General features: G+C 40.4%; 1 long non-coding RNA gene across 2 annotated transcripts in view; it reads right to left on the bottom strand.

Moving 5' to 3' along the window:
• Positions 1–942: 942 nt before the first annotated feature.
• Positions 943–19,065, bottom strand: part of LOC145433892 (uncharacterized) — a 51,673-nt gene continuing 33,550 nt past the window's right edge. Inside the window, exons 1-3 of one of the 2 annotated variants that reach the window (XR_013913224.1) lie at positions 2,524–2,708; positions 2,379–2,463; positions 943–1,043 (exon numbers count right to left, since the gene is read on the bottom strand). This is a non-coding gene — a long non-coding RNA (uncharacterized LOC145433892). Of the gene's footprint in view, positions 1,044–2,378; positions 2,464–2,523; positions 2,709–19,065 lie in introns of those variants that run through there. The other variant, XR_013913222.1, reaches the window with a different exon arrangement.

Here is a 19,065-nt window from a genome sequence, read left to right as displayed (position 1 = left end):
GAATATGCGCATGAACTCTCGATGACAAATATAGGCCTGTGTAATAATATCGGAAAATGTAAAGTTGACAAATTACAGCTAAGGGGTCTTGGTCTTTGGAGGCGTCCCGCTTTGAAGTCACAAAAATATGGTAAGCCTACTTATGACAAAAGCACGGACCACTCGGTCAGGGGAGGGCCAAGTTCCTTGTCAGTGCTCCAGAATATGTGTATTTCAAAACCTGCGCACGGTCTTCTCATTTATCACAGACATGTTTCTGAGAAGTATTGAGGAATCTCTCATGGTTCGGTGAGGGGCTCCTGGATCGCGTGATGGCAAGAATAGTCATCAAGTGAATGACGTAAATTGCTACTCTTGAACAAGTTGAAGCAGGGGTTTCCAAGTGAGTAATGAAGATAGAATTTCAGACCTTGTCTTGGCTCAATAAACTGTAGAACTATTCAAAGATAATAACGGTTGAGCAGGTAGTAAGTTGTACAAGGAGGCAGATCATGTTCGAAAACTTAGAAATACTACGTTCAATAACGCCTCTTGATGCAGTCGGTTAAATGTTGATCATTTTTGGTACTCCAATTCTCTGTTCATTATGCACGGTATGTTGAGTGTACCGGGGACAAAATTATTTATACAACGCAGCTTACAGCTACGTTTACCGCATTCGAGACGTCATCACTTTTTCAGCGCAGTGCTCCTCGGAGCATTTTTTATATTCAAATCTACGGTGACGCTGGTATTGACGTTACCATCAAAAACAGACGATTTATATACCATTTTTAACGTAATCCTGTCCTTTGTTGCATCAGTCATCATCTACCGTTAAACAAAACTTTGATATCGGATCTGATAAATACTATCACTGCCTTTTATAGAACCTGATTAACATCAAACGGCAAAAACGTTTTACATAACAGTGCTAGCCTGGAATGCAATTAATATCCCATCTCTTTTGCGATATGATTTATTTGAAATATTGAATGTTAGAAATCGAACACATTTCCAAATACTTCATACATTATTCCCGTTTCATATCTTCTTTCTACCTGCTTGAAAGAGAAAAATACGTATCAACATAAAATCTTTGTTGCTTCATGCAGATATCGAATAGTAGGCTCAACTTTTGCCATTGAAGGCAAAAACATGGGTCCATGTAACGTTACATCTCTGACACTGCTGTATTCATTGAAAAGCATGGTGACAACGATCCCCGACTCCAGTGAAAGTCACTATAGTTGGGGTTTATATCAGTGGTTCCCAACCTTTTTTGATGTCGGAGCTGCATTTCAATCCAGAAAGTACGATGGAGCCACATTAAAATTCTCAACTACATAAAATGATGCAATTTAAAGCATATGCAATGCACATTGCGCATAGACTTCTTCAGATACCGTATCGATTGCCTGAGCATTGATATACGCAGATTAGCGATTGCTATTTAATGACACTATGAATGCATATCATTTGTGCAACGGAAGATATATGCCTTTATGTGATAGAGCTCGTTCCTACATCAATATTATAATGCAGAGCTAATGTTTATATCGTGTTATTGACTTTTTGATGCGTAATCTGACTCCAGAAGGTTGCGTTGCGTATCCGCTGCCTGTACCTGTTTCAGACGGACATGGCTATGACGTAACACGTGACATGGAACCAGACATAATTGTGAATTTATACCTCAATTGTATGTGAATCAATTTGATAACTCGCGCATATACATTCAATGCAATGCGTGACTATAACGGCGTGGCAGTTCTTATCAATTTTTCTCGCGAGGCACGAAGTTTTATCGGATGTCTCTTACGAATTTGGTAATATCTTTAGATAATGCGTTTACAATACCGGATTGTATAATTAACATCTAATTCTAATGGTATACTTATAAAAAAAAACTTATGATACACGGAGTAAAATTGAACTCATTCTGAATTTGGCTTGGCTACAAGGCATTATTTTGGTGTTATTAACATTGTATGGGCTGGGCATGGGCATGTTTTCGATCACCAGCAGAAAGCAAGACTGATTCCGGCCATCACGTCCATGCGTTCGATGCTAGTCTGCATCAAGTCTTTCCTCGATATTCAGAAGTCACCTTAAACGGCTTAGAGTCGCCTCGACTGGATTTATGCATATCTTTATTGTCACGCCGTACCGTATTTATGAAGTGTATTGAGGTATGCGAAGTGCCCACAAGTGTGAGCGTTGTCCTGTCGATAACGCATCTGCCATAGTCGATGATCACTCACCAGTCACTAAACGAATGGTGCCTTTTTGATTGACAAAGTTTAGCTAGATCCACCAACATGTTCACATATTTCATGTTAACATATCTCAAGCAACAAATTCAGGAACTTGGAATAAATGTATACGCTTATACTCACCCAATGCCATAATAATAGCACTGTCCGTAAACGCAATAAGGGGTACCGAAGCCAGGAGGGCAGTCAGCGGTAGCGGTGCATGGAACTAAAATCATCAATATATTTCGTTATCTGTAGCATGACTTGAAAAAGATTTATGACTCACTTGCACCCGCATCATCTACGAAAAATAGCAGCTCGGTGATTATAGTTGCGAAGGCGAGAAGTATATTCACCATGTTTGTGCTCCTGAGTTCGAATACAACTAGATTGAAAATGCGTCGCGTTTTAAGCTGCCTCTGAAATTTCTGATGTCATTTATCAATTTTATTAACTCAGATGAAATCGGATGTCGTGCCATTAGATCTCTTCAACGACATCGGTGCGTATTTTATATCGTCTTGCCTATGCCTTTACTATCTTGTCTGTTGCACGAAAGATCCGCGCATTTATGTGATCTCACGTTTAAAGTTTTGACAGATGCCACGCACGATGCCGTCGATTCTTATCATATTTTGGGTTTAATTTGAGCACGATGTCGTATTCAGATGAGTCACGCCAGCTAAAATCGAGCCACCGAGCCTTCTAGCTGCGCTACTGAACAAATGCAGGTCACAAATGTCGCCACGGAATAATCAAGTATGAGGCGCAATGACTTGCGGGATGCTGAATTCAAGCTGCAAATTATCTATGATACCGACGTATTTAGATTGCAACTGGTATTATTATTTTGGCATCGTTGAACGCAACGCAGCTCCATAAAACATTTCTGTCGCGCACTATTTCAAATTGGTGTGCATTATTTTTCTCTTGCGGGTTGCATTTGTACTGCTTTGTACTACTGTCTATACTCAGATTGCAAGGACACAACTGTGCCGGTGCCGACCATTTCAACAACCGGGTATATCAATATCCAAGGTTCCGCCAACCAGTTACGGTCATTTTGGTTTCTTCTCCGCACATCTTGTTGACATCGCATTTTGGTCAGTAATGTGATGGCGAAAACTTCATGTTTTCATGTGTTCCGGTGTATAAGGGTAGGCCGAGAAATGCCTGTGTCATATAGTCCCGTAACCGATTGTTTCACACCTCTACACTGAAGCCTCCCAGCGATATGCGACAGTGTTTTCCAGACAAACCAATGTCTGACAAATCTTATCATGAATTCGAGCCGATCTGTGTAATACATGGGTCGACACATTTGAATGATACAGCCATATTGTAGCAGCAACTTTTCTGCATGTCTCGCTTATTGCCTAATGTACCCGACACAGTGACCTCGGATGCCCAGAAATCTACCACAGGAAATCGCGCGAGGGGCGAAGAAATTTTTCCTTTGCAAGAAATTTATTTGACATGCATATTAAAAGCTTGAACTGGTGCTGTCGCGAGGTAAAATTAGTCGAGTCATGACTCGAGTCATTACAACCCTGATATGGAGTACGAGAAAAAAAATCGACGAATATTCAATGTTTGAGCGCTAAAAATATTAATATTGGAAGGCTAAATCTCTGAAATCTAAACAATCTAAACCAGGCATGAAAACTTCGATTCAGATCGACAGAGGAGTGCGCAGAAGCAATATCGTCACAAACACTAACTTGGAAACATCTCTTGAAGTGTCAAGCAGTTTACTGGATCTTGAGCGCTCTCTTCGCTTCAATAACTCGAAATTTCATGCCGGTGACGTCATATTTTGTGTATTGTTACTATACAATGTTCTTGCCGATTCTCTACAAAGTTGCTGACGATTACCCATGACGAGTGTCAACCGCAATTATTCGGGTTCATGTCAATATGAATGTATTGCTGTTCGATTGTAAATCCTCATGCTGTTCAATTATATAAAATATAATTCCCTGGGAAGTAACAACACTCTCTAGGCCAGGGGTTTTCAAAGGGTGGGCCATGGCCCACTGGTGGGCCACAAGAGCATTTGAGGTGGGCCACAAAGCTATTTAGAAAATTTTAAAAATAATGTAAGTTTAGTAATATTTGTGATGTTAATCGCTAGAAAATATTATATTCATATTATCTAATTATACGTAGGCTACTTAAAACTTTTCATCTGACTCTGATGAGACGTAGTGGTACGTATGGAGTCAGCATGCTCAAGTCGAAAACGGAAGGGAGGAACGGCGGCTTTTTCCACTGGTTATGACAACCTACGGCTAACAGCAACTAAAATAATTTTGCGTATATAATCACTGGAAACTAATGCTGAAGTAACCAAGTATTCTGGCGGGGTCATATGTCGTTGAAAGGGGTGTGCAATAAATTCGGAATGAAGTGTAATTGATGTATAGGTTTACTGTACTTTCGGCAGGTCGTATTATTTCAAGATAAAAATAGCCATAATTGCAAATTATTAGCAACTTCTGGTGGAGGTATAGGCCTACTGCACCACCGCAACGAATCATGATGGATTGAGGATTTATCGGAGCGCATTAATCTTTGGATTCGGTTTAAAATGTCCGGCCTGGAAATTAATGTATATAACGTAAGAGTCACATGAATTGATTGTATCATTGGAATGAATATTCTTACATCGCAACTTCAGTTGGCTTGGTACGAGACATACAATGTACATGGTACAGCATGCATATTAAAAAATCTTTCTCCACTCCTCTGTAGTACCCCATTCACCAATGAATTGTTTGAAGCTGGCCCAAAATGATTCTATTATTCCCCACAATAGTGCAGTCAAAATCCCAATGACGCAGTGTATGCGGGGATTCGATCATTGTGTTTCGCGACGCGAATGGAGCAGCGGACGATCATAAAATACTCACCAGTTTTAGCCTATGATCTACCGCACCCAAACCCTATTGGGGGAGCTAGAAGGGGCCCAAAATTATTTCATTGGTCGCTTGTTGAAAGATAGTTATTTAACTTGAACATTTTCGTCGCGCTTCGCGTGATTTCATGTCCCGAGAGGTTTAGATTTAAATATCATCAGTAAAGTAGGAGAAAATGCGCATACTTTAGAGAAATAGGCATATCCGCGCCGTCGATCACCACGCAATGAACAGGATTATGACTCTAGTATAAGAGGTCGGCCATAGCACATTTTCAAATCGGAAAATGGGCCACGGCCAAGAAAGGGCTGAGAACCCCTGCTCTAGGCCGTCCGGTTATGTCCGCTTCCAATATTGGACGGTCCAGTGTCCACGATAGTGTATTCACGACTACTTTTCGAAATTACTTTCTTGATCTTGGTTGCTTTCACACCTTATTTAACGTCCACTTGCAAAGTAATAATTTTCAAATAGCATAAATTGCTTAAAATGATATTATTTATGTTCATTTACGAAGAAAATTTGAGCCTACTTCAAGCCTTCAAAATTCCGGAAATTTAGGCATATTTTAGAATTTCCTCCCGAACGCAGTTTTAACAGTGAAATTGCGGACTACACCATATCACTTTACAAAACCGCATCTACTAACGTCTATTGCTCAGTAAGACACAAGAATAGACATGACAACAATAATAATACACATTTCATAAACATAATGGCAATGTTGCCGCAGTGTGTTCCGGAAATTCCTGACGTATTGGCAACCCTATCATAATCGAATCGTGAGATGCGAGTCACTGATCTGCGGTGCATGATGCAAATAAATTTGCAAACCTCCTCGCAAATGGACGTTAAATAAGGTGTGAAAGCAACCAAGATCTTAACATTATATATATCGTCTGCTATCGCTTCAACGAATTGCTTACTTGAGTAATTTTCAAAGTAAAAGATTATAGCTCCTGGTCAGTGGTATTCAACCGTGGGTCCAATTGACGGTTGACAAAATAGTTTCTCCTGCGATTTTAATTTTGAAGGTTAGAAAGTCGTTTAAGGATAAGGCTGCAGTACACCCATGAGTCAAATACCCCTGAATCACGGCAACTGAATACATTTTTTTAAGATTCTACCAATGGGCAGTGTCAGTATATTCATTTTCTGTCAGCCGAGAAGACACATCTGGCAATTTCGTATGTAGCAACCTCCGAGTAGCTGCTCAAAGTATGTGACTCCCCTGCGACCAAATATACTTGAACACATACTGAATTAGTACTTTCTGACCTTTCATTTTCGTCTTCCCCATGAAGTAGTTCTGGCATGTCTTACAAAGTACAACTTCCACTTGTTATTGAGTAGAAATGTAAGGCGTTACTTGTTCTCACTGTGACCGCCCTGTTACATACTAAAATATTACGGCAAGTCAGACACCTCCATGAAAATGTAAAGGTTAATATATTCAAAACTGACGTTTTGTCATGCCAAACACAAACACAAGTGCTCGAGATCATTCAAAAACATAAATAATAATTTACCAATGCTCATATTTGGTTCTGCGAAGATAGGCTACAGGGTAGCCTATACTTAGTGTGTACTGTGTAGGCCTACCGTCCCAAAGTTCATGATTTTTATATTTACACATTATTCCCACTAATGATCGTTCTATAAAGCTGTATACTTCAGTTTTTCCAATGCCTTTTCAAGTATCACAGAATGATATACGTTGAAACGAATCGGATGTCCTGGAATCGATGCATATATTTACATTTGTTCAGAAGTAACACGCACTTCAGGGTTTTATGTGTCAATAAACAGTCTCCATTCATCTGGTTGTCTATAATAGACAATGCAAAAGGCCTTCATATCATGGAAATAAGCCAGAAGAAAAATAGTTTAGTAATCACTTTCTTCGATTCCGATAAAATGTCAGTATATTCAAACTGGATAACAATCGGGATGATAACCATACGCCTTCAAGTTAGCAAGATCAGCAGTTTGATTCCTGGGGAAAGCAGATATCCTATGACTTTTTTAATGTATTAAACAAGCTTATATAGGATCACACATTTGGGTAATGTACCAGAGTGCATAATTTTCTTCTACATTATATACGAACAATATCATATGTTTATTGTTTACAAACTTTTACGTTTTACGAAGAAGCAGTGTGCTGTCACAAAATGCATTGACCGATCAAGTCTGCTGTTTAATGATAACGGATGGGACTAAGTTAAGTATGGAGTTACCAACTACAATCTTTAAAACTATAACGATATATAAGGATGAAAACTGCTCCAAGTAAAAAAATGGTTTCGTCAAAAGTCGAAAAGAGGTCCTGATTCAAAGAGAATTGAAAAGCACTGGACTAAATCTCACCGAAAACTCAGTCGTTCTGTTTTACAACAGCCCAGCCCAGGTTTCATCATACATGATTTCAAGAACAATAGTTGAACTTTTGCTGTTATAGGCTCACCGTAATGTCACCAACCACAATCGAGATTGATCAATTCAAGAAACTGACCAAAGTTTACAGCAATAACATCTCACGTGATGGAGCAATTCTGAGCACATGATCGGATTCAGCAACCTATAATTTGCCTACATCAATCATCAAAGTTTCTGACGCAAATTCTATTTTGAAATCTGTAGACCATCTTCGTAATCATTGCGACACTACAGCTATCGTTTGAGACAGGCTGTGTATGGTTATCATAGAGGGCTTGTGAGATGCGACCCACTGATCTGCGGTGTCTGATGCAAATCACTTTTTCGGTTTCTATGAATGCTTTTATTCCCCAACCTAGTCCTAAAATGTCGGTTTGCGCGTCCATGTATTCTCACAGGAATCGGAAACCCGTAGAAGACATGTTCACGGAAACCTCTTTTTTGTAAATCAGTGATGTCAAACACACTATGATGGATCGTGATTCGAATTCAAATCTTGTATCGGTTGCGGACGGAATAATCAAATTACCCCAAAGCGTTACCTTCAAATCCATTCAGTTGTGGAATGCTTCAATATTAACTTAATACATAATCCATAAAATTACGAATCATAGGGCTCTATTTTAGAAACGCCTTTGTATACAAACAATGACATTGGCAAAAAATACAACAATTGATTGGTTGAATAGTTCTAAACTGCTGGACATGACGATAAAGTTGACTTATTTTTATCCCCTCTGATGTGGTGACGCGGTATTGGACATGCGTATGCGTTGTGGGGACTACAGGATGCTCAACTGTAAACTCGAACACTTCGAATATAGTCCATCGTCATTCGTGTTTCCACGGATACTATCTTGTGTCACAACATAAGAACGGTTATTGAAGCTCCGCATTGAACCAACTCGCCACACTGAATAAATCGGGATAAATTATATCTACCGCAATGAAATACTACAAGCAATCCGGTGATTTGTAGCTTAGTCATCGATGTGGAATTTATATCCCGCATCGTTCCAGATGTGATAGGACAATCCTTTCAGTGCGAACGCAATCTCGTATTGATTGCTGTTAAATAGGTTAACACCAGAGGGCCCTCGGGTATAAGTGAATTATACGATCGTCGTGAATTATGTCAAGCACTGAAGCATGGATTACTACAGCGAAGAAGTCAGGTTTGTTTGTGGTATATGGTGCTTATCGACTATTATCATCATTTACGCCAGGCCGATGTTCTCCATTTTATGCCGCAGCTGCCGACTTCTACCACGGCCCACTTTTAGGCTTTTATAAGACACCGCCTGCGCGGATGAGATGGCGAGGAGGAGCGTAGATAAACCTCCAGCACTTTGGTAGGAATTCTGGAGTCGATCTCGGTTGGACACGAACCCGCAACCCAATCCAGCTGTGGATTATACCAATATACACCATCTCGCCACTTCAAAAAACAGCAGGGGTCCGCCTTGAATTATGTCAAGTACTGAAGCATGGATTACTACAGCGAATAAGTCTATGAATCACAAGCAGACATGGGGTAATCGCGATTAGTAATCGTAATCGATTACGACGATTACAGCATTTTGAAGTAATCGTAATCGCAATCGATTACATTCGAAAAAAATCCGAAGTAATCATAATCATAATAATACTTCACATATCCAATCGATTTCTTTGTCAAATAACGATTACTTTTTATTTGTACGAGGACTATATGACATAAACTGAAAATTTGTGAACAAGGAGGAGATATTACACCAGTTTTATTGGTAGCATCAACGTTTGATTTCCAAACAAGACTGCTCATTATTACGTCAGAAGTATTAGCTTTGCTCGTCAATGCGTAAGAAGTATCCACTCAACACTTAGTAAATAGGTACTCGCTGTACAGTGTACACTGTACATTGTAGATTGTAGTGCAGGCTAATTGTAAGAACACTCGCCATGCTGTATATCAGGTTATCAATACACCCCAGACGCCACTACCTTGCAGCAGGATAATAATCACCACTCTGTCTAATTTCAAATAGTAATTCATGTATTTATGTTTGGTTATGCTTAGTTAAAATCGCAGTTGGACCGTTCTTGCTTGGCGAGCAGTAGGCCTCTGTACGTGCGTAAGTACACCGGACAAAGATTTGAAATTTTGTACTCGTCAAATGAAACATTATGATTTCCACAAAGAAGTATTAAAGCCAACAGCTGCTGATATATATCATGACCATGCCATTCTTTGCCGTTTCTCGTAACGTCAGCTTGCTGTGCCTGTATTAAGTGGAAGGCAGAATTTTATGTTCACTTTATCTTTTACTCATACGACTGTACTTGAAACGAGCGCCAATCGCTATTTCGCAATTCTCTACTCAACATTTGAATCTGCCGCCATAGCCATCCGCGTGGGTTGTAGCTATAGAATCAGGACCATAACAACAATTCGTCCCCCTCCACATACGTTGGACTTGGGCCCGATAGGGTGGTCAATTTTCAGGTTGATGACTGGATCTCTACAGTAGTATTGGTAATCGCATTATAATACTATTCATTTGTAATCCTCCATCAGCCCCTGATGATCACATTTACCGTTAGGGCTGGGAGCACGTAATTCATAATTATAACATCTTTTATGTTGTTAAAATTACTTTATTGTATGTAGTTTCGTTACCTCCCGTCTGCTATATAATCAAAAGATATTGTATAGTCGCCCAAACGTATCAGACTAAAACTTTCGTGAGACGCACACATAAATTGTCATCTCTTCATTCCTCTGTGGGGGTTTCAGGGATGACATTTGTATTGTGGGCTCTGATTGGAAGGACAGGACTATTTGTCACGTCCATCCAACGTGGCTATTGACAATGGACCCATACCTAAAGTTTCAGCCGAGGTCTTTCTTTGGTAGCACACTTCGTGAAGTCGCATGTTGGTCGAAATTGCATATGTCTTTTGGAGTGTCGTGGCGCGGTAATTACCAGCACCAAAATGCCTACTGCTATGAATCAGGCATGCTTTTTTCTTGGGGGGAGACGTATGCATTTCAAAATCAGGCTATCTAGAGCCAAAAATCGCAAACCTCGAAGAAAAGTTTTAAGTAAATTAAATCTCTCAAAAAAAAAAACTCTATAATTTATGTTGATTTACGAAAAACTTTTTAGTAGGGATGGTGTGAATGTGAGGCTCACGTTCGCGTACTGTGAGTGAACCTCAGAAATCTAGAGGTTCACGTTCACAAACGAAACTTGGTAAGTTCTGCACTGTGGACTTTTCTCATGTATCACAATTTTTCCACCTCATTATCACATCTTGGTTTAAATTATTTGCATTTCAACTTCAGGCTGCTCTATGCAAGGCGCAGATAGCATAAAAAATCAACACTAAACGATCATACGACTTGCTAATCTCTAAAATGTTCCTTGCTTTGTTATAATGGTTTGCTCGAAATATTCAGCTATCCGATTGTGAATATTTATTAACTCTATGCTGTGAGCTTCACCCACAATCATACAACATCACGAACGAAATACAGTAGGCTACATGTATGTAGTCAGTGAGTGATGCTTATTCAACCAATATTGAAATTTATATAAAGAATACGTCGTTGTCTAATGTAAAAAATCCAGCAGGTGTACGGTCTCCATCTTGATTTCATTTGTTTATTGTATCATAAAAAAAAACAAATCTGTGCGATTAGGGTGTTGGCTATTGTATAACATTTTTATTGGGTAATATCGGTAGCAAATATAGAATCCAGTTTTTCACTTTTCTCAACATTAATGTCGCAATAGTCCGACACCGAATACATTGTCCGGTCTGTCCTCGTCCGTTAAGACGAAAGCTTATATTCCCTTGCCAGCCCAGTCAAAATTGTCGGCAAAGCGACGGAAGATATTGATTTTATGAGGTTATCTTATAGCATATGATTGCTTCAGCTGATACATTTTGTGACTTTTAAAAAGTCAGCATGTACTACACAGTATTGCGGCTTAATGTGGCCTGAGTCGCCGCTATGTATCGTGTACGTACATGGTACATTTATATATCGCTTCACCGCTGCAAGGTTGGAATTACCAATATGACGACACGTGGCGACACGTTCGCATTCGCACAGAACCTTTCAAAAAGGTTCACGTTCACAAAAATCTGAACCTTTCAGGGGTTCGTACCATCCCTACTTTTTAGTCCCTGTCGAGCTCGTTCCCCACCCGATTGAGAAGTTTGGGGTGCGGCAGTTACGGACGTGAAAAGTATGCAAATCGGTGGGTGCGATAAATCATCCCCCAAGTTGGATAATGGTCCCATTATGACGTAACAAGCAAATGACGTGTCATCTATAAAGAAAGATGTTATCACAATTTAAGCCTTCTGTCGCAATCCTTATATTGCCTTCCAAATATCTTTTAAGATTGCTTCTGAAAAGCAAAATAAGTGTAATCGTGAGTAATCGTGATTATTTTTCCAATGTAATCGTAATCGACTACTTCCTGATTTTGCTGTAATCGTAATCGTAATCGTAATCGCGTGATTCAGAAGTAATCGTAATCGCATCGATTACATTCATGAAGTAATCACCCCATGTCTGATCACAAGTAGGCCCGTTGTTCAGAGTAAAGCTGGGAAACCCGTTGTCATAGGTTCTACAACTATGGTATAACTTCTTAGAATTTACAATCCTTGGCGGTGAATCTCTCAGGTGCCTATAGTACAGTCTTTTAAGTATATCAAGTCGAAAACGTAAGAGGTCAGTAGTAAACGCAGGAAATAACATATATTAAGACTTCGAAAGACATGTGATCGCGTTCTAAACGAGTAAAATAGAAAATAAAATATGGACTGCGCAACCTGCGGCACGTAAAGAAGTAACAAGCTGAACTGGTGTGCCAGTCGGTCTCTAATTAACTTCGGTCTGGAGCGATTGAGGTTTAAATGGGGATAATTGGCAAAATATACATGAATATATTCACGAAATTCTAACATGTCCGTGTGTTTCAGCTGTTTGGTCGCTATAATATTTTCCCTCCGTTGCTTGAGAGCACGGAATAATGTTAGATATCAGGGTAATAACTATAGAAAAGTACATTAGTGTTTCTGGTAGACTTAAGTGGGTGATTTTACCAATTTCCTTCCCTTGCTTTTACTGTTTTCGCACTTGCTTGACATTTCACGTGTTGTAGTCAGGATTGGGAAAACATTATCAGGACTTGAACTCTATTTAAAAGACTCAGAAGGCGGTGCCACAATATCAATTTCATATTGCAAGAGGTCGCAAGCATAGATGATAGTGGTAATGCCAAAATTTTCAACGTCATTACACGTGGAAGTAGCTATATTTGCCATGTATTTAGAACAGGGCCGGCCAACCCGTGGCCCGCGGGCCACATGTGGCCCGCGAGAAGGTTTTGAGTGGCCCGCGAAGTAATTTCCGAAATTTCCATTGTTATCAAAAATGAATTGCACAGATTGTGAACTTGTGAGGCCAACCAAAAATTTGATTAGTCTGGCCGCAACACTTGAGATGTGATGACTAAAACATCAGTTCCGACGCATTGGCAGATCCATGAGCCAGTCACATATTGGTAGATCTTCCTACACTACGATAAAGCAGAATAATTTGCGATAGATTTATCAGAAGTCAAAATTTTCCACACGCTTCGCGCAACATGTTGTCACTCGATTTCTTGCTTTTAATATTGTTGCCCCTTCGTGAATATGAAAGAACGCCTAATGTATCAGATTGAATCCAAGTATATTCGCGATTACGAGACAGAGTGTCGTTCAACGCGACTTTGCGTTTGCGCTCGCAGAAAGACCGTCGACTATGAAACCTAGGCACAAAATGATTGACACATGTTTGTCGAAACTTTCGATATCGATATGTCAAGACGCCAATAGCCCAGTCCTTGCAAACTGAGCCCAGCGATATACAGCAGGCCCGCAATATAGCCAGGTGACAATATTATTGACCTGTGAACTTCAAAAAATGTTCGCGCTTAGCGCGGGTAGTTGCCCGCGCAACAGTTCGTCAATCGAATGTGGCCCTTTGGCTGAAAAGGTTGGCCAGCCCTGATTTAGAAGCTACACCGAAAGCAGGAAATGAAAGGCCAGAAAGGGGATCAGGTATAGGCCTAAATAGTGTCGAAAACTAAATTTGGTTTAGGGGTCGCAAAGACTTTTAGTAATAAATCTGTCGTGACTACGTTCGAAATTCCAATACGCGTTTCCGCGGCTGACATAAAAGCACTAATGATGACATTTAAACAAACAGGTGCGATCTTCACATCAGGGTTGCGTTGCAATTTTTAGGCGACTCGACTTGACGCAAATTTTTTTGACTCTTTCTTAAATATGGAAAATGGGTCGCCTCGAATTGCATGACTTTGTGTATGTTTCTCCGACTTGTAATTGAACAATTGCGCACGACTAAATCCAGTGATATGACTCGATCTTCGAAATATTCATTGCTAGCACTCAAGTAGAAGTAGAAGCAACGAGTAAAAGCACAAGAGTACATTATGAATGCGACGCTTTGATGTCACCAAAGAGTTGTGAAAGATGAGTTGAACACTACTTGAAGTCCATACGGAACAGTAATAAACAACACGATTATGACTCGGACTCGAGTCTCAACATTACGACCCGAACTTGACCCTTTGCACCCCAACTTGAAATCGGTTATAAAAGTACGATGACCTTATGCCTCGGGACTTTGAGACTTCGTAACAACCCATCTTTGAAGATATATTTATTTACCCTGATCTATGTTGTGTCTGAATTAAGATTAGCTGGATGAAGCGTGTAGGTTGTTGTTGTTGCTTGTTAAAAGAAAAAAATTGGCTCTTATCACCTGTTGCTCTTTTGCACCACGGTCAATAATGGCGTAAGAAATGAAAATATCCGGTAAAGAATTGTCAACTGAAGGCAAATGTTCCGTCTATAAGCCCACGTTGACATTTACTGGCCTGTCATTACAAAAGTTATGGCTGCGGTTCATTTGTTGGTTCATAAATTCTGCAACTCATCACAGATTAGCTTGTCAGCGGGTCGATCTCAGATTTGAACGCAGATTTGTCTTGTTAATGTTAATGGCCGAAAATGTTTGCTCAAAAACGTATGTAAACCCGAACAAAAACAGTAATTTCGTGGCCATCTTTCTCAAGTGGGCGAACTTGGATTAATTCAGTGACGCCAACTAACAATCACTGTTATTAGTGCCCGTTCGCCTTTAATTGTCCCGCTAATTAGCGCAAATTTCACCAAGGCATATTTTCCGGCTTGAGCCAAGGTATAAGACTAACATAACATGCTTGTCACGTGACTAAAACAGAAAACGAGGAGTCAAAAAACACAAAGGAAACAAAGAACTATCTTTACCATCATTACCATATGTAAGATCGGAGACTGTCGGCGGGCCGCTCAAATTCCGTCGCGGGCCGTATCTTTCCAGCCCTGCATTAGGTGATAGTTGATGACTAACGCAAAATGATTAATCACACTACAAGTAGGTGCGATTCGCCTAACTATATTCAGTTATCGCGATATCGTTGGCAATTTCGCTCGGTCCTTATGATAATTTCACTCATAAAAGTGTGGCTATCTCGGCCCTGAATTATATGTTCGACTTTTCACATTCCCAAATTTAAAAGCTCGATATTTTTCCCAATAGACTGTCAAGTAGAAGTGTCTAGTTAAGTCTAAAGCAGTGGTTCTCAAGCTTTTTCACTGTGGGAGCCATTTTATGAACCTCAACTCTGTCGGGAGCCGCATGATGGCACGAATAACGTAATTTATTGAGAATAGAAAAATATCATCAAAAATGGTATCAACGAAATGGTGTACGGCTAAAATAGCGACGGCCTTAATAGCGACGGCCAAAACACCGACTGGCCACAACAGCGACGGCCATAACAGCGACGGCCAAAACCGCGATTGGCTCAAACAGCGACGGCCAAAACAAATACGACAATTTCCCCAGACGACACTGTGACAGCGGGCACTCCCCATACGGACAACTTCCGAAACGACGTTACCCAGCCACGTCCCTTCACCGATGGTATACCGAGGTATACCCTTCACCGTTGAAGCCGATTGCGGATGATTTACAATTTACATTCTTCCAGATAGTAAATAGATAGTGATCACCACAGATTTAGCGTCACAACATGTTTATTGAGACTTAATCCACAATCTTTCTGAGTTCCGAGAGCATGTGAATTGAGTTTGGATGAACAAGGCGTGACGCTAAATCTGTGGTGATCACTATCTATTTTGCAACTTAGTGCGAAACTTGAAATTGAATTTGATTTTTCACAAGTTTGTCATAACGAGGTTTCATCGTGGAGGAAGCTGCATGTGCACAAGAGCTGTTTCAGATGACGATCAGTCAATCGGTTGCGATATTTGCTTTTGATCCTCACTAATTTGCTGAAAAGGGCTTCACATACATAGGTTGAACCGAACATGCAGGCATTCTTCGATGCGTTAGCTATCAGGTTGGGGTATTTTTCTTCAGGAACAGCACCCCAAAATTCAAGGAGTCCATTGCTTTGAAACAACAGTCGCAATTCTATATCGGACTGCAAGTCCAGCAGTTCCATCTGAAAAATATCAGGGGCAGTGGCGGCATCTACTGCCATTGGGTTTGAAAATATATTCATCAGGGGTACGGAATGATGCATTCCCTCTATTCGACGTTTAAACCCGTCAATCAAGGTACTAATAACCTGGTCATATGTTTTGAATGATCCATTCTGTCGGTGGTTTGAAAGCGTTACAAAATGTGTCGTAACACCCTCCTCTAGGTGCTTTCTCCAAAGACACAATTTCTCAATGAAACCAGACACTGTCCCGTACCAGGCGTGACAGAGCTTGTTATTTCCTTGTAAGTTCCGATTTAGTGACGACAGGTGTGAGGTAATATCCACCATGAACGCCAAGTCAGCAACCCAGTGTTCGTTTCCCAACTGAGGGATGTCTTTCTTTCCTTCGACAAATATTTTAATCTCAGGAAGTAGCGCGTAAAATCTTTTGAGGCATGCAGCTCGGCTTAGCCATCGTACAGCGGTGAACATGATCAAGTCTCCATGGTCAGCATCAATATCGGTGAGAAAAGCCTTGAATTTTCGATGGTTAAGTGCGTTTGCTCGAATCCAATTTACGGTCGATATTACTATATCTGTCACATTGGACATCTTTAATGATTTAGCAACAAGACTTTCCTGGTGTATAATGCAGTGTTGCCAAGTCACAGCGTCAAGATTCTGTTCAGCACGCCATTTGTTGACGAGTCCTTGAAGACCTAGATTTTTGCCGAGCATTGCTGGGCAGCCATCTGTCGCCAATGAATATAATTTCGATGGGTCTAAATGCGCTTCTTGAAGAGTAGCATGAAATTCACGAAACATGTCGGTTCCCTTCGTTGTGCCATGAATAGATCGCAAAGTAAGAAACTCCTCGCAAATCTTGAAATCTGGCATGACTCCCCGGATGAATACAGCTAATTGCTCTATGTCGGTAATGTCGTTAGTGCTGTCAAGAGCAAGCGAGTAGTAAGAAAAATCTTGCGACTTGTGAATAAGTTGCTCATGCAGATCTTGGGATATGCAATCGACACGACGCGTTACTGTATCATTGCTAAGCTGCAATTTTTTAGCTTTCTGCTGAATGGCAGGAGAACAATTGTCTTCGGTAAACAAAACAATAGCCTGCTTCGTAATTTCGCCATCAGAATATGGCTTCATATTGCTGGCCAATAGATGACTGATCTTATATGATGTTATTGTTACCTCTTCGGGTTCTTTTTTTTTAAAAAACATTTTTCCTTGTTTGCTACGCTCTGCTTTCAGACATTCTAACTTCCGTTTCCTTGATTCACCTTGATAGACGTCGTATTTTCCCGCATGTGTTTTATAATGCCTCTTAACGTTGAAAGATTTTACACCGTTTATTATTATAGGGCACAGAAGGCATTTCGCTTTGCCGTTTTCCTCAATTTGAAAATACGCCTCTTCCCATTCACTTTGAAAGGCCCGATTTTCTTGCACAAGGGTGCGAGATTTCTTTGCAGGTTGATCTGAACCTGACATTATCATTGAACCAAAGTCTCCGATATTTTCTAACGCTATCAAGATCAAAGCAAAGAGTAAGAAAATAAAGTACCTGCAGTTACCCCAAACGTTGATTGTCTTATTGACCGAGTCTCTTGTCACCCGTATTCTAATATGAGCCGCCGTCTCGAGCGAAATAAACTTCGCCCGTCTCATTACAGACACCTGATTAGGCTTAGGTCAGACGGTCAGAGCCTTCAGTAAAGCAGTAAAGGTTCGGATTTAAAGCCTACCGAAATTACTATCGGTAATGTTACGTCACAACCCGTACAACTTGTATTACGTAGGATTCTATTGTGATCAGGGAATGACCTTCGCGTCAGTAAACGTGAACATAAACGTACATTTGTTGTGTTGAAGGCGCGATTTATTTATGATCATGAATAATTAGAATTTCCGTAGAAGCATCAATGATTTCACATCGTTAGTGAGAGCCGCACGGAGAGCAGTCGAGAGCCGCATGCGGCTCGGAGAGCCGCGGTTGAGAATCACTGGTCTAAAGCATAACCACACGAGTACTCAGTGAAATTAGGCAATATGAGCACTTCGTTACCGAACGCATCTGCATCAAAGGAGGAAAAAAACTAGATAGAAAATACTAAATGTTTTCCTCAACCATCACGGTATGAAACTCTATTTACGGGTATGTTTCAAAAACAAAATGCACTGTTCTTGATCCTCAGTACGGGGTCTACGATGACTATTGAGTATTATACTTCAGTACCAACTTTCCTTAACGCTTTTCCGAATTAGATTAGAATTAGGATCGTGGCATCCGCAAAAACTCAAAAATTGAATTATATTCCGAATCGCAAAGAAACAACTAAAATTATTTTCAGTTCGTATCAAATCAAAGTTCGTTCTGATCGAGGACCCCTGGCTTGGTTCGATTCGAGGAAACGCGTTTGATACGGCTTGGTTTTGGTGTTGCTTTGATTAGCCGGTGTCTTGTGATGTTACTACAATCCGCATGCCTGAGAAACGGCTTGCAGTTTTTTTATGATTTGGTGTTGTGCTGTGGAGTATTGTGTAAAGTACGAAGCGGGGCTGATATCCCGAACGATCGGCATGTTGTTATCATATACTTTGGAGCATGGGACAGTCATCGTTTCATTATTTGACTTGGGTCTTTTCATTTCGCAGGACATTAACCCGGTATTTGTCAACCCGTCGGCGACCTTCGAAAACCCGGCCTTCGGTGGCGGCGGGATGTAAATATTCCGGGATCGATCAATTATTTTTCAATCTTTTTATATTTTTACATCGTACTCAATTTTACATTTTTTCCTTGCTGATAATACGTTGCCGCCTGCTACGCGCTTGACTTGAAGCGCAGACTATTTTATACGAGCCCGTTTGTTCAACCGCTGCAGCGAC

Source organism: Botryllus schlosseri, chromosome 1 (genome assembly GCF_051294905.1).
Source record: "Botryllus schlosseri isolate E-star chromosome 1, Bs_hap1, whole genome shotgun sequence".
NCBI classification, from domain to species: domain Eukaryota; kingdom Metazoa; phylum Chordata; class Ascidiacea; order Stolidobranchia; family Styelidae; genus Botryllus; species Botryllus schlosseri.
This window is presented reverse-complemented; position numbering and strand designations above follow the sequence as displayed.